Source organism: Macaca nemestrina, chromosome 19 (genome assembly GCF_043159975.1).
Source record: "Macaca nemestrina isolate mMacNem1 chromosome 19, mMacNem.hap1, whole genome shotgun sequence".
In the NCBI taxonomy this organism is placed as follows: Eukaryota; Metazoa; Chordata; class Mammalia; order Primates; family Cercopithecidae; genus Macaca; species Macaca nemestrina.
The window spans coordinates 80,394,945-80,411,657 of NC_092143.1; the positions used below are offsets into that span (position 1 = coordinate 80,394,945).

Sequence of the window (16,713 nt, forward strand, 5' to 3'; positions counted from 1 at the left end):
TGATCTTATTGTTCAATTCCCACCTATGAGTGAGAACATGCGGTGTTTGGTTTTCTGTTCTTGCGATAGTTTGCTGAGAGCCTTTGTATTTTTCTGGTGATCCAGAACATAGCTATCAGAAGAAATACACACATGTCCACGACAGAATCATTTCTCAGTGACTGAGTTGCCAAGCCCCATAAGGTGCTTCCTCCTGCACGCTCACCTTCGCAGCTGCCCCCTCGTCTGCAGGCTGCTGCTTTTACCCCACTAGGACTGCTTCATATTGCGGTGTGCAGCGACCTCACTTCATTCGTCTTCTCTCAACTTGTCCCAGCAGGCCTACCAGGGATAAGAAAATGGACTCATTGCTGAGTCATTTCCAGGCCTCCAGCCCGCTGAATTCTAGTGAGTGGTGCCTTCCAAATGGGAGATGTGGGGGTTACCTGTTACCCTCCTCTCGACGGGCTGGCCAGAGTTCTGAATTTCATTTGCTGTACAGAGCGCCCTCCTCCTTCCTGTCAGTGGCTAGTTCCTCCAAAATCATTGTGAAAAGGCCGGATGCAGTGGCTCACACCTGGCACTTTGGGAGGCCAAGACGGGTGAATCACCCGAGGTCAGGAGTTCCAGACCTGCGTGGCCAACATGGTGAAACCGTGTCTCTACTAAAATTACAAAAATTAGCTGGGCGTGGTGGCACATGCCTGCAATCCCAGCTACTTGGGAGGCTAAGACAGGAGAATCACTTGAACCTGGGAGGCAGAGGTTGCAGTGAGCTGAGATAGCGTCACTGCACTCTAGCCTGGGCAGCAGAGAGAGACTCTGTGTTAAAAAAAAAAAAAAAAAAAAAAAATTTCCACTGAGAAATGAAAACAAGAAAATAAAAAACAGGTCAAAATACTAAAAAGAGAATTATCTCTATTTTATTTCAATTGTACAAAAGACACAATGTGTTGTCATTGTCTATCTCTGTGTGAGGATTTTTTTTACCTTCATTCTCATTTTGTTTTTTCCTGATTATATAACAAAAAGAAAAAACAATCAATTGAATACTTTGAAGACTCCAACTGTTTAGATACTGCCAGGGAACACAAACAACTACTAGAAAATACAAAATCTGGGAAGCCTGAGCAATGGGGAATAGGTGAATGGCCCAAGCTCAAGGGTGTTCTGGCAAAGCCTCCGGATGCTGGCCTTATCCAGATGTTCTGTGTTCTAGTTGTGCATTTTGGGCCTTCCAGGCTTCAGATTACAAATGACCTAAGAACAGACCAAATCGGAAGTTCTTCTGTTTGGAGATGAAGTACCTAAGTGATCATGGGTGTTATGGGATAGATGCAACTGACAAAAGGCTGACTCAAACCTGCTCCAGCAAAAATGGAGAGGGTATTGGATCTTGAAAATGGAAATTCTAAGGAGATCAACTACTTTAGGTAGATAGATTCAGGGATTCAAACAGCATCGGAACACAGCTTTCTACCTCTTAGCTCTGCTGTTTGTCTTGATTTTATCATCAGTTGCTTCCGTGGCTCATACTCACAGATAAAAAGGTGAGGCTGTTTCCTAATAATCGCAACAAAAGTCCCAGGAAAGATTCTGATTGGCTGTATCATGTGCCAATCCCTGAACCACTCTGTGTATTTGGAAGAGTTGAAGGACTCTGATTGGTCAGGCTTGGTCACTTGTGCACACTCGAAGCAGGGTCAGCCCCATCAAGCCTTAGGAGCTGAGTGGATTACCATGGAAAGTGGGAGGAAGGAAGAGCCGCCTGCAGTCAGGCATATAGATTGCAAGGGATGGCATTTGAGCACTCAGCATTAGACCAAGAGACCACATTAAGAATATGGAGAATATGGTCAGAATCACCCTTATCCCACTTATAAAGCCCCATGAAATACCAAACCCAGTAAGAAGAGGTTGTACTTCTATCAAATTCCTTTTAAACCCACCTTCTCATTTCACTTTCATCCTGATTTCACATTCAATCTGATTTCCTTGAATCTGTAACTGTTCAACCTTAAAACTAAATAGTTATCTGTGCTTTATTCAAATGACAAATTATCTTATAATAGTAACTTTTGCTAACGCTGGCATATGGGATATAAATCAAAAGAGAATCTGAAACCTGGTGAGTGAATGCTTAGAAAGATCCAAAGGATGGCTGGGCGCGGTGGCTCACTCCTGTAATCCCAGCATTGTGGGAGGCTGAGGCGGGCAGATCACGACGTCAGGAGTTTGAGACTAGCTTGGCCAAGAGACTAGCCTGACCAACATGGTGAAACTCTGTCTCTACTAAAAATACAAAAATTAACCGAGCGTGGTGGCAGGCACCTATAATTCCAGCTACTCGGGGGGTGGAGGCACGGGAATTGCTTGAACCTGGGAGGCCGAGGCTGCAGTGAGCCGAGATCGTGTCATTGCACTCCAGCCTGGGTGACAGAACAAGACTTGGTCTCAAAAAAAGAAGGAAAGAAAAAAGAAAAAAAGAAAGAAAGATGCAAAGGATGTAAACAGGGTGAGTCCGTTCTGGGGTCTGTTCTTCTAAGTGATGCTTTTGAAACATGTTTTTCTCTAAATATGAACAATCTGGTTCTTCATAGACTATGCCTTCAGTGTTCAACATTTGTGTCTTTTTGAGACTCAAATGGTATTTCAAATAAATTATATTCAGCAAATACTAGAAAGTTATGGTATGTTGTTACTTAGAATTCTATCATGATTTTTGGCAGATTTTTAAGTTTCCCAGAACTTGTAAGGGAACTGTGAAATGCTACACTCTATGGAGATAAAAGTTAACTAAAAAACAAAGCGAACCAAGAGATAAAAGGAAAAGTTAGGCTGCAAGTTTTGAAATAATAATGGCACTTGAACCATGAGATCCTTTAATAACCACAATGAAAACACATACCCAGCGCAACAATGACAAACACTTGGATGGAGATAGCACGCAGTCAGCTAAAACCCAAGGCTGTAGCTTAAAGATTTAAGGAAATAAAAAATTTCAAATTCCAGGATGGAAAAAAGGTAATTTATATGAAAATGAAGAAGTTGATGATAGAAAATGGTACATAGGAAGAAGTTAGGGCCAGTAAGACAGGCAGTACTTGAAAAGAAGAAATGTGGACTGTGAAAACGAAAAGAAAATGTGGTCATTCTACTACATATTGATTTGAAGTGTATATTACTTTTACACACACAAGTTGAGGGCCATCTTTGTTTAGGTCAAGATGGTAGTTTCAAGTAAGAGGGAGATATGGCATGGGAAGGACAGCGAAGAGTAAGGTTGTCCTTGTACATTACGTTTCTGCGGACCTTAATGCTATTTTCATGAATTCCTGGTTTAGAAAACTAAAAGTTCTCTGACCTCTGGAGAGGCAACTTTCTGGTAGGTCTTGAGAAAAGGTGGAAAAAAAAAAAATGCTGCTTCTCTCTCCCTACCCTATGAAAGCCACAAAACGGTGTTTAAAAGACAAAGCTAAATGCAACTCTAATGACTCATAGATCAATATCTTTCACTGACCTTGGGAAGATACACGAGGAAGTCACCAGTTAGCTAATGATTCTCAGTTTAGAAAGGGCAGAGGAGGCTAGCTGCCTCCCAGAGAAGGCTTTAAGGAAGACTTCCTTTCAGTCATACCAGCTAACATGGCGAGACTGTAATATATTGTCGTGCTATCAGAAGCAGCTACATAACTTGAATTTGAGAGCATTCAACCTTAATGGATTTTTTTTTTTTTTTTTTTTTTTTTTTTTTTTTGCGACAGGGTCTTGCTCTATTACCCAGGCTGGAGTGCAGTGGCATGATCATAGCTCACTGCAGCCTCAATCACCTGGGCTCCAGTGAACCTTCCTCCTTGACCTCTCGAATAGCTGGGACTATAGGTGCCCACCACCACATATGGCTAATTTTTAAAAAGTTTTAGTGGAGATGAGGTCTCACTATGTTGCTCAGGCTGGTCTCAAACCCTTGAGATAAAGTGATCCTCCTGCCTTGGCCTCCCAAAATGCTGGGAATATAAACATCAGCCACCAAACCAGGCTGAATTTTTGTTTGAGACAGCGTCTCACTCTGTTGCCCAGGCTGAAGTGCAGTGGCATGGTCATGGCTCATTGCAGCCTCAACCTCCCAGACTCAAGTGATCCTCCTGCCTCAGCCTCTCAAGTAGCTGCAACTACAGGTGCATGCCACTATGCCCGGCTATTTTTTTTTTTTAGAACATGAGGTCTCACTATGTTGCCCAGGCTAGTCTCGAACTCCTGGGCTCAAGTGATCCTCCACCTTGGTCTCCCAAAGTGCTGGGATTACAGGTGTGAGCCACTTCACCCAGCCCAGTAATGGAGTCTGATGATTCCCACCCTATGTTCATTCCCCTAATTACTTTGATTTCTTACTGTGAGGTTACAATTACTCGTACTTACTTTCAAATAATCTCCATTTGTTTTGGCATTTGAAGGTTTTTAAAAAAGTATTTGTAAGTCCAAATCATAAACCTATTTCATTTTGGATTGCTATTTTTGTATATGTATATGTCAGACATAAACATGCTAAAGTAACGTTGGTAGTTATATAAATTGGATACCAGTGGTGATCATTCATCCTCTTCAGGCCCACCTACGGCACTTATTCTTTCCTTATGTGCTTAAAAATAAGAGACCAAGATTTATTATGTGTGGTTCAGATGCTACTCATGTTTATTATTGATACTCAGGTTGAAGACAGAAAGATCAATGCATGTCAGGAGATCGACTGCTATAGCAATGAGCCCTATTTGCAACCCACAGACAAACTGTTTCAAATACAATGAATATTCAGAGTTCACAGGTGTGCTCTAGGAAAACTGTTTGCAGGTGAATACAAAACTGAAAACTCCTCTATTTTGAATTAAAACTAAGAAATTATCATCTAATTCTTAGGATTCTTCTGTGCTTTATTGACTTGCTTAAATACGAAGTCTTGATAACCCTAGTTTTATCTCCCTGAATGAAGATTACATTCCTTTTTAACAATTCAAGTGAAACACATCCAAATCTCCCCTCTCCAGGAAGAACAGTGGTTGAGCTGAACAGCAAAATAAATACATACATACATACATACATAAATACATAAATAAATAAGTAAATAACATTTCTGTGCCTTGGGTTCTTTGTCAGAGATAATTTTAACTAAATCATTAAACTGATATGAAGATTATTAATACCAACTGTAGAAGGTTGAATGGTAGCCCCAAAGACATCAGGGTCTAATACTATAAACCTGTAATTGTTACTTCATTTGGAAAAGGGCCGTTGCAGATGTGATTAAGTTAAGGCTCTTGAGATGAGGAGATAATCCTGGATTATCTGGGTGATCCCCAAATGCCATCACAAGTGTCCTTAGACAAGAGATGTAGGAGATTCAACACACACTAAGAAGAAGTCAGGTGAAGATGGAAGCAGTAGCTGGAGCAATGCGGCCACAAATCAAGGCTCCCTGCCAGCAGCTGCCAGAGGCGAAGAACAGTTTCTCCCCTGGAGCTTCCCAAGGGAGCGCAACCCTGTCAACACCTTGATTTTGGACTTCTGGCCTCCAGAGCTGTAAGAAAATACCAGTTGTTTTAAGCCACCCAGTTTGTGATAATTTGTTACAGCATGCATTGAGAAATGAATGCACCAGTGAATAAAATATTTTTGCAAAAGATGTTTAAATGCAAGATAGCATTAGGGATCAGCGTTAGGATATATTTAAGGGAAATGTGTTCCTGCATATGGAATAAGCATTTCTAGTATGTTTTTTTCTTCTTCTTTTTTTTAATCAAGACTTCTTTTTTTCTTTTTAAATTATTTTTAATTGACAAATGATAATTGTGAGATACCGGTTCATGCCAGTCAGGATGGTGATTATTAAAAAGTCAAGAAACAATAGATGCTGACGAGGCTGTGGAGAAATAGGAATGCTTTTACACTGTTGGTGGGAATGTAAATTAGTTCAACCATTGTGGAAGACAGTGTAGCGATTCCTCAAGGATCTAGAACCAGAAATACCATTTGGCCCAGCAATCCCATTACTGGGTGTATACCCAAAGGAATATAAATCATTCTACTACAAAGACACACACACACGTATGTTTATTGCAGCACTATTTACAGTAGCAAAGACATAGAACCAACCCAAATGCCCATCCCTGGTAGGCTGGATAAAGAAAACGTGGTACATATACACCACGGAATACTATGCAGCCATAAAAAGGAATGAAACTGTGTCCTTTTCAGGGACATGGATGAAGCTGGAAGCCATCATCATCGGCAAACTAACACAGGAACAGAAAACCAAACACCGCATCTTCTCACTTGTAAGTGGGAGTTGAACAATGAGAACACATGGACATAGGGAGGGAAACAACACACAAAGGGCCTGTTGGGGGTGGAGGCAAGGGAAAGGAGAACATAAGGACAAATATCTAATGCACGCAGGGCTTAAAACATAGATGATGGGTAGGTAGGTGCAGCAAACCACCATGGCACATATATACCTATGCAACAAACCATCATGTTCTGTGCATGTATCCCAGAACTTAGAGTAAAAAAAAAAAAAAAAAAATTACATTCCCACCAGCAGTGTACAATGGTTCCATTTTTTCCACATCCTCACCAGCATTTGTTATTGCTTGTCTTGTGGCTATAAGTCATTTTAACTGTGGTGAAGAAAAAACAAAAACTATCAAACCTTTTTTTTTCTTTTTTAATTATTATTATTATTATTATTTTTTGAGACAGAGTCTCACTCTTGTTGCCCAGACTGGAGTGCAGTGCATGATCTCTGCTCACTGCAACCTCTGCCTCCCAGGTTCAAGCGATTCTCCTGCCTCAGCTTCTCCAGTAGCTGGGATTACAGGCGCGTGACACCATGCCTAGCTGATTTTTGTATTTTTAGTAGAGACGAGGTTTCCCCATGTTGGCCTGGCTGGTCTTAAACTCCTGCCCTCAGGTGATCCACCTGCCTCGGCCTCCCAAAGTGCTGGGATTACAGGCGTGAGCCACTGCACCCCGCCTTTTAATTATTTTTAGTTGACAAACAATAATTGTGTATATTTATTGGGTACAATGTGATTTTTTTATATATGTATACATTAAAAAAAGATTCAATCAAGCTAATTAACACATGCATCACCTCACCAACTTACCATTTTTTTGTTGGAAGAACATTAAAAATCTATTCTTTTAGCAATTTTGAAATATGCAATACATTCTTTGTTAACCGTGGTCACCATGCAGTACAATAGATCACTAAAATGTATTTTTCTAGTCTAATCAAAACTTTGTACACTTTGGTCAACATCTTCCCTTTCCCTACCCCTCTCCTTCCCTGCAGCCTCTGTTTCTACAAGTTCCCTTGCTGAGTTCCCAGACCTAAGCCAGTTTTCACATTCAGAGCTCATGGCTGGAAGAGATGGCCAAAGCCCCATGAGGAAGTAGGCAGCAATGCCATGGCAAAGAAATACCATGATGATTCCTCCAGGACTGCCCCAGAGGGACCTATGACCATTTACCTGGGTCACTATATGTTGGGGAGGAGGGAATACCCAGACGTTGCAAAGATTGTTGGACACAGGGACTCAGTTGACATGAATACCTCGAGATCTGAAATGTCATCCTGCGTGTGTCCCTTCCCCATCCCACCTTAGAGTCCTGGCTAAAGTAGTATGTTTTATATGTGTACAATCAGCCCCTCAGTTGCCACGCATCTACTTAGTGGTCATTTTCTTGGGCCCTGGCAGCTGAAATAACACCTTTGGGTCCGGGGTGTGTGGGGTAGGAGCTATCACATTAGGGAAGGCTAAGTAGGAGCCTCTAAAGCTGCCCCCACCCCAGGACCAAAATAGTAAATCAAAGCACTACTGCATCACAGGGTTTAATGCCTATTAGAGCCTGAAAGGATACAAGGTGGTGGTCCCTCCTATCACGTCTCCATTTGCTCAGCCAGTCTGACGCTTGCAATGATCTGATCGTAGAATATTACAAGCCTAACCGAGCTGCTGCCCTACTACAGCTGCCAAACAGAGCAGTATTGTTGCTAAAGCAGATTGTTAAAACCTCAGGTACATGTTATGTGGCCACTGATTTGGCAAATGTGCTCTTTTCTATTCTGAAGAGCAACAGTTTGTATTCCTGTGGAATGGACAACAGCATTAATTTACTGTCTTGCTTCAGGGCGCTGTGAACTTTTCTACCCTCTGTCATCATGTAGTATGAAGAAACCCGGACAGTCTGGACATCCTGTGGGACATTACAGTGATCCATTACATGGGTGACATCCTGTTGACTGGGCAGAACAAACAAGAGGTAGCCAGCATTCGGGAGGACTTGTTAGGACAGGCACCTACCACTTCAGTAAAGTTTTCAGGGGTCCAGTAATCAGAAGTGTGCTGGGATACTTCTTCTAAATTAAAAGATGCATTCTTGCTCTTGCATCTCCTACCACAAAGAAGGAAACACAGTGCCCAGTAGGTCACCTGGACCGAAGCTGTATTCCTAGCACGGAATGTGGCGAGAAAAGACAGATGAGAGAAACTGCAGGGGAAGGAGTTGGAGGGAGATAGCAATGGGGTCTAAGGTTGATTTAAACCCACTACCAAAAAGAATAGGTCCATCATAAGTCTGAAACTAGTAAAATAGTATCTGAGGAGTTCAGAGCACAGACTACAGACAAGAGAATTAAAAATATGCTTGTTTTAAAGGGCTAGTCTTGGAAACACATAGCTTCTGGGGGAGAAAAAGCAAAGCAAAAGAAAAAAAGATGGGAATTTGTCAACACCAAAAACTGCATACACTCTTACCTTTTGAACTACAAGTCCCATTTCTAGGAATCTACTCTTCGGATATACCTCCAACAATATGAAAATACATATGCACAAGGTTATTCACTGCTAACCACAAAGACTTACAGTGTGGTAGGCATGAGACAGGAATATTTTCACCTTGCATTCATCTGCTAAACTGACCAATCTATAAACCAAGCTTGGGCTCTTTCCTCTTCTTCCATCTGGTTGTACAAAACCCTCCATGAGGCCATAGGTGTGAGCCTGAGGTAGGGAGCTGGGGTAACCACTGTGGGTGATATAGGGTTTGGGCAACTTGCTCATTGATTGTTAATTGCAAGATGTTAGAGACAGCCTAAATGCCTATGCACGGGAAAGTGGTTGAATAACATCCCCTGAGTGAAGTACTATGCAGCTGTAAGAACAAGGAAGTGCTCTATGGCCTGTTACAGAGTGAAACTAGCATAACTAGCAAATATCCCATGTCTAGGATGTATTAAGTGGAAGAAAAAAGCACAAAAAGAGCATAATATTCTACCCTTCAATTAAAAATGAGCATTATACAGCTTAGGCAACATGGGGAGACCTGTCTCTGCAAAAAATTAAAAAGTTAGCCTGGTGTGGTAGCACACCCCTGTGGTTCCATCTACTCAGGGGGCCGAGACAGGAGGAATACTTGAGCTCAGGAGGTTAAGGCTGCAGTGAGCTGTGTTCATGTGACTGCACTCCAGCCAGGCAACCTTGTCTCAAAAACAAAAGTGCATTATATAAGAAAATATACATACATCTGCTCATTTGTGCCAAAGAGTAAATTAGGAGCTGAAATTGGTTACCTACAGGTGTTGGGTGATAACAGAGGGGAAATAACAGTATTGCTGAGAATGGGGTCACAGGAATTGGGAGAGATACTTTGCAAACCATGTTCATACTTAGAACCATGCTGGTTTTCACTCTTAGAGCCACGTTAATGCTTCACAAACTCCCAAAGTAAGTGGTTAAAACAATGGGGATGGGACACAATGAAATGCTAAACGTAATAAATGAATTTACTATAATTGTATTATGAATGGATTACATAACCACACTGAAGGGGTGGGAGAGAAAAGCATTAGCCAAAGTTACTTTGGAAAATAGTATTTTGATTGTATATTGTGAAGGAAAAGGCAAAATGAACTAGACACAAATATTGTACTCCAGTTTCCTATCTGTTTTTCACAGGGGTATGCAAGAATGAGACTCCTTCATATGCATATTATGATTCAGCAGATCAGTAAATTTATGGAAGGTGATGAGACTCAAACGTTATTAAGAACATCGTAAGGAAGAGAAACTATATTTCCAATTCATTTAGTGGAAGTGGATCATCGTAAAGGTCTTCATCCTCATGGTCTTTACGTTGAGTGGGCTGAGGAGGAAGACAAGGGAGGAGTTGGTCTTGCTGACTCAGGGGTGGCAGAGGCGGGAGAAAATTCCCGTATAAATGGACCCACACAGTTCAAACCCATGTTGTTCGAGAATTAACTGTCATTCAAAATAAAAATTAGAAAACCATAAATGTATGTTGAGCAGCTTCTGTGTCTCAGGCCCTGTTGCAGATGCTAGAGATATGTCAGTGAACAGCATGAGGCATGAGGCCCCTGCTCTCATGGGGTTTACATTAAGTCATAAGTCTCATGCTAATCACTCACCATTTGTAATAAAGACAATGAGAATATTACTCTGTACAGATTGAATTATTCTGACTGAAGGTTTACATAATTTATAGTGACACTTGGCTTCTGTCTTAATGATGTCACAAAAGAAAATGTAGAATCAGGGACCAGACATTGTTTACCACACTGCTGAACAGCTCTGGAATTTATATACTCATTTCCAAAAGTACGTAGTTACTAAGTCTTCTTGGTGGGCACAATCTAATTTCAGCTTAATGCATTTTTTCTGAACTTGAACCATGCTGATAAGATTGATGTGTGATAAGCCACACCTGATAATTGCCCTTTATATGTAAATCTAGAAACTTCAAGAATGACCCATACACATTTAATTAAATCTATGACTTGTATCTGAATTGTGATTTCATTTCCATTATTTAGCTTTACAATTCTTCAAAATCCACAATTCTATTGATCTTTGACCAGATTAAAAATAGGAACAATGAGAGTTGCCATGGCCATGGGCTCAGTTTGTTTGTCCCAGCTGTGTATGATCACTTTCCCCTGCGGGGAAACTGGGCGAGGGGTGAGCCTGGTGGTTCAGTCCTCTGGAGACCTGATGTGTGTTGGGCTTTTTCTTTTTGCCAGCACGCTCTGGCATTGGCAAACAAATCATTTAGAGGGAGCTGAGAAGAGATAAATGGAATCTGAGGAAAGTAGACGATGTGTGAGTTTTCCAAGGGTTCAAGAATGTTTATGACAGCTGTCAGGTCAATACTATGTTGTGAGCCACTAAGGTGGATACTTTAAGTCTTCAGGGTTTTCTCATTCCAAAAAAGAGCCTAGCTGCAAAGGAGTGGCTTCTGCAACACAGTAAGGCAACCCTGGAGGAAGTCGGAATGGGGATAACTGAGCCATCCATGTCATTAACCATGGCCTCCTTTCCTACCCACCTCTCTGGCCACTTTTCTTCCACCCAAGCTAACTCATTCTACTTAATGAGATATTTGAAAGCTGCAGTTTCCCAAGAAGCAGTACAAGGCTCTGGTCATTTATCTGTCTGTATTAGGTGACCTCCTACATGACCGTCACCATTCATGTTCAAGACTTGGAGGTTCAGTTTTCAGCGCAGAGCTGCTGCTCCTGAGTTCCCACCAGAACATTCTATTGCTTATTTTTTTTTTGATGGAGTCTTGCTCTGTCACCAGGCTGGAGTGCAGTGGTGTGATCTCGGCTCACTGCAACCTCCGACTCCCTGGTTCAAGTGATTCTCCTGCCTCAGCCTCCTGAGTAGCTGGGATTACAGGCACGTGCCACCACGCCCAGCTAATTTTTGTATTTTTAGTAGAGACAGGGTTTCACCATGTTGGCCAGGATGGTCTTGATTTCCTGACGTCGTGATCCACCTGCCACAGCCTCCCAAAGTGCTGGGATTACAGGCGTGATCCACCGCGCCCAGCCAAGAACATTCTATTGCTTATTTGACGTTTCCTCATGAATATCTCAAAGGCATCTTACATCAAACTGGCTTAGTGATCTTTCCTTCCCTGCACCCCAACATCAGAATCTGGTCCTCTGTCTCTGTGACTGGTACCATCATTCATTCACCTGCACACACCAGAAGAAGGGGAGTGATTTCTCAGTCTCTCACTTTCTCTTACTACCCCTGTATCTAATCAATAGCTGCTTGGTTATTGATTCTACCACCTAAATATCTCTCAAATCTGTTCGTATTTTCTCCATCTCCACTGTGTCTACCTTAGCCCAAACTACCATTCTCTGCAATACCATCCTCTGTAACACCATCTTCTGTCTTCTGAATTATAGCACTAATCTAAACAGTTCTCCCCATTTTCCCTCCTACTCCCTCTAATCCAATCACCACATTGTAGTCAAGAGAACTTTTAAGAATTGCTCATAACGACTCTATTGTTTAAACCCTTTGATGGTTTCCTATTTTCTTATGATAAAGACTCAAATACTTAATATGGCCTAAAACAATCTGCATAATCTGGTTTTTCAGCCTCATCTCCTGCTACTCACTACCCACTTTATTCATCGTAACACACCAGCCTTTCTTCTACAATTTGCAATGAGCCACGCTCGTGTCAACCTGGCCTTTGCATATGCTGTTCCCCTTTCCTGGATATCCAGATATCCTTCAGGAGATACTTCTTATTACTCCCTGAAGGAGATAATCTTCAAACCTTCAACTCAGTTCCCACAGGTAACTCTCCCAGTACCCTAGACCTCTCATTCCTAGTGTTTACCACAATTCAAATAAAATAATTGTATAGTTATTTCACATTTGTCTCTCACTCTTGAATGTAATCCTATAAGAGTAGGAACGATGTCTATCAGTTCATGACTAATTACCAGTACCTGCCACAGTGCTGGGCACACAGCAGCAATTTAATATTTAATATTAATAAGGTAACAGTGCTGGAATCAGGCACTGTTATAAACTCTTCATGTGTAGGAACTCATTGAATCCTGGTAACAAACCTAGAATGTAGGTATTCTTCTTCTCATTTTACAGATATAAAACAGGCACAGAGAGGTGAAGTAAGCTGCAAATATCACACAGTGGAAAATGGAACTTGAACCTAGCAGTCTAGATTCAAAGCCTGTACTTTTACTTTACTGCCTCAATATTTATTGAAAGCATGCCTGTTTAAATGTTCACTGAAGTGAATTACTCAGAGAATTGCTCATAAACAAATTCATAATTATAGAGCACCTCTACTGTAAAGTTTAACATGTTTACGGAGAAGGAGAGGGGTATAAGTACTTTGATACCATCCATACTGGAAACTTAAAATCTTTGCCAAGCCCATAAGAGATAACCTGTCCAAAGGTGAATACTACTAGATTCAAATAGGTTGAAATAATATTCAAGGCCTTTGTACTTCTTAGGCTCATGAAAATTTGGTTGCTTGATATGCTTGAGTATATATATATACACACACACACACACATACACACATATATATACACACACACATATATATATTTGCTAGTACTTTAAGGCCTTTCTGTGCTGCATTAACCAATCTAAAAAGAGCAAACAAAATGAACATAGGTACCATGGTTCATTATTCCTAGCTTAAATGTTAAACAATGGATAAGTCAATTACATTTTAAATTGTTGCCTTGACCACTGTGGGTTGTCATTTTATTGTGGCTTTGGGAAGAGCAAAAATGCACAGAATAGAACATTGGGCAACTTCCCCTGCCCACAGTTGAGCTCTTTTACTAAGATGAGATGCTGTCATCTGTGTTTTCATTTCCATATTTAACAACAAAAGTGGCACTTGCCAACTGTTATAAAGTTGTTCTGAGTAGGGCGTGATGATGTTTGTAAAGTTTGTAGTGCTGGAAGAAAGGTACTAATAAACACCAAAGCACAAACCACTTAAATAGTGCACTATTTGATGTGAAGCAGATGATTCAAAATGACTCAGTGATGATTAATCTAATGCTCTGAAATACAAATAGGGGATTCATCCCAAGATGTTTCACATATTCTTAGAATATCAGAATTTTAAATTCTTATATATTTTAAGACTACACCTACAGGATTTTGAAGCAATATTGAGAACTGAACAAACAGTTGATTCCAATGATAGATGACTCAAATGGGCAGAGATTTCTTAATAATACAGACTGGGAAACTAGAATACATCCAATTCAGGCTTCCCATTAAATCTATAGTGAATGGGTGATCACTCATCCTCCTGTAGGGGAGTTACTGGGAATGTCCTCCGCATGCTATTCTGCTGGTTGACTGTTTGCACATGGTGGATTCCCAAAAGCTTTCTGGTAAGAGAAGTGTCCCTCCAGCTATGGAGGGACCAGATCAGCCTAGGCTAGCTGGCCCGTGGAGGGGAGTTCTTAGGCTGGCAAAAAACTGGAGTTTGTGAGGGCCTTTAGGGTTGTCAATTCACAACTAAACCTATATGGGACACTATCCTTTGGACTGATTGTCAATTTTAGCTAATTTTTTCTTTCTTAAACAAAAACAAAAACAACTTGAACCCCTATTTTAATAAACATACAATTTTTTTGTATTCTACCCTAATGACAATCGACATTTCAAAATAAATTTTGTGAAGAGAAAGAAATCACAGTAAAGGTAAATTTAGAATATGCTTCAAACTACTTAAGCACTGTATCCTCCTGCGTCTGGAGTTGATTTCTTCCAGTGGGTTCCTGGTCTCGCTGACTTCAAAAATGAAGCCCTGGACCTTCGCGGTGAATGTTAGAGCTCTTAAAGATGGCACAAACCCAGGTCAGGCATGGTGGCTCATGCCTGTAATCCCAACACTTTGGGAGGCCCAGGCAGGTGGATCACGAGGTCAGGAGATAGAGACCATCCTGGTTAATACGGTGAAACCCCTTCTCTACTAAAAATATAAAAAAAGTAGCCAGGTGTGGTGGCGGGCCCCTGTAGTCCCAGCTACTTGGGAGGCTTTGGCAGGAGAATGGCGTGAACCTGGGAGGTGGAGCTTGCAGTGAGCTGAGATTGCGCCACTGCACTCTAGCCTGGGCGACAGAGTGAGACTCCATCTCAAAAAAAAAAAAAAAAAAAAAAAAAAAAAAGATGGCACAAACCCAAAGAGTGAGCAGCAGCAAAATTTATTGTGAAGAGCAAAAGAACAAAGCTTCTACAACTTAGAAAGGGACCCAAGCAGGCGGCCCCTGCAGGCTGGGGTGGACAGTTTTTATTCCCTTATTTGTCCCCGCCCATGTCCTGCTGATTGGTCCACTTTACAGAGTGCTGATTGGTCCATTTTACAAACCTATAGCTAGCTACAGACCACTGATTGGTGCATTTTACAAAACTCTAGCTAGCTACAGAATGCTGATTGGTGCATTTCACAATCCTCTTGTAAGACAGAAAAGTTCTCTAAGTCCCCACCCGACCCAGAAGTATGGCTGGCTTCACCTCTCACTCCAAGGAACCACATGGCTGAAGACACATTCCTCCTGGGTGGCACGATCTTCTGTGAATGCCAGGCTAGCGATTACAGCAGGCTAACGATTCCAGCGATTCCTCTGATACCTGGATCCCACATGAAAACTTGGACTTGGTGCCTACATCTGGACTGCTGTTTCGTCTCATTTATTTTCTAGACAAACTGTGCTGCTCCACAGCATTAGCATCAATATGTCTTTTGTTTCGTGGAGCTTCCTAGGGATTTAAATTCAAACCGTATCATAAAATACAATAAAGGTTTATTTACAGCACATTGGTTTCATTTGACGTTCCTGTACGAGACTACCGTGGCAATCGGCTAAAGTTTTGTCAACAAGTTTGCTGCTGGGATTTTTCTCATTTGGTTCAGTTTACTACCGCCTATCATAAGTGATGCAGATGGGTTTCGTTTCTAACATGTGAACGTGACAACTGTTTTGGTTTGGATCCATCATTAATCAAAACTGAAGAAGGTTATTGGGTTCGATGGTGTAGATTTTGACTTTTATTTCTAGCTTCTGTGTGCTTTGTCATATTTCCCCTTGCTTCCTAGACGAGGTGTGTTTCCTTATCTGATTTTGCATCACTGGAGACAACTCAGGAACCAGGAGAGGCTGGATTGGATACCACAAGGAATGCAGCCCTGCCAACAGAGGGACGGATAGAATTAGAGCAAACGGACACATCCCCCCAGCCTGTTCTCCACAGGGCAGATTTTATTAGTATATTTCTAACATATGGGCCTCGTTTCAGTCTTCAAAAGTTTTTTTTCTAGCGCAAACTAGACGCGCTCTGAGCCAAAATTAGCGTCCGCGAACCCCACCCCATTCGCCTCCAACGGACCTAGCTCGCCTTTCCGCCCACAAACAGCCGTTACTACAGTTCCCAGCAAGCACCGCGCAGGGCCGCAAAGGGCCAGGCCCTCGGCGAATGCCCCGCCCCGCAGGAGGCATGCCGGGAGTTGTAGTGAGTGGGCCCTTCCCCACTGCCTCTTGTCCCTTCCACTGGGCATTCCCACTTGGAAGACTGTTAAGCGCTGCCAGAGCAGTTTCTCTAGTTCCGTACTCGCAGCTCAAGGTGACAGAGGACTGCGCCGCCAGCCCTGCGCTGCGCATCGCGTCGGCCCCGCGGACCTTTGCCCCGCCTCCCTCCACACCCGTTCCCTTGACAGCTGGGCTGCGCACGGGGCCGCGGCAAGCCGCGAGCGCGCAGGCGCAGCAGCCCCGCGCCGCGCTAGGCCGGCCTGGAGGGCGGGACGAGCGCTAGTGGCTCCTGGCCGCCGGGGCGCGCACGTAGGCACGCAGAGGCC

General features: G+C 42.3%; 2 long non-coding RNA genes across 2 annotated transcripts; one reads left to right on the forward strand and one right to left on the reverse strand.

Annotated features, from left to right (window-relative positions):
* The first annotated feature begins 1,853 nt into the window (after nucleotides 1-1,853).
* LOC105478894 (uncharacterized) lies at nucleotides 1,854-10,394 on the forward strand. Its single transcript, XR_985578.3, has 5 exons — nucleotides 1,854-2,494; nucleotides 4,689-4,827; nucleotides 6,229-6,308; nucleotides 8,167-8,298; nucleotides 9,993-10,394. It is a non-coding gene; the product is annotated as an uncharacterized lncRNA (long non-coding RNA).
* A 4,654-nt stretch (nucleotides 10,395-15,048) lies between these two features.
* Nucleotides 15,049-16,416, reverse strand: LOC139360073 (uncharacterized). The gene is made up of 2 exons (XR_011617140.1): nucleotides 16,248-16,416; nucleotides 15,049-16,047 (listed from the first exon to the last, which is right to left on the reverse strand). It is a non-coding gene; the product is annotated as an uncharacterized lncRNA (long non-coding RNA).
* Nucleotides 16,417-16,713: the final 297 nt, after the last annotated feature.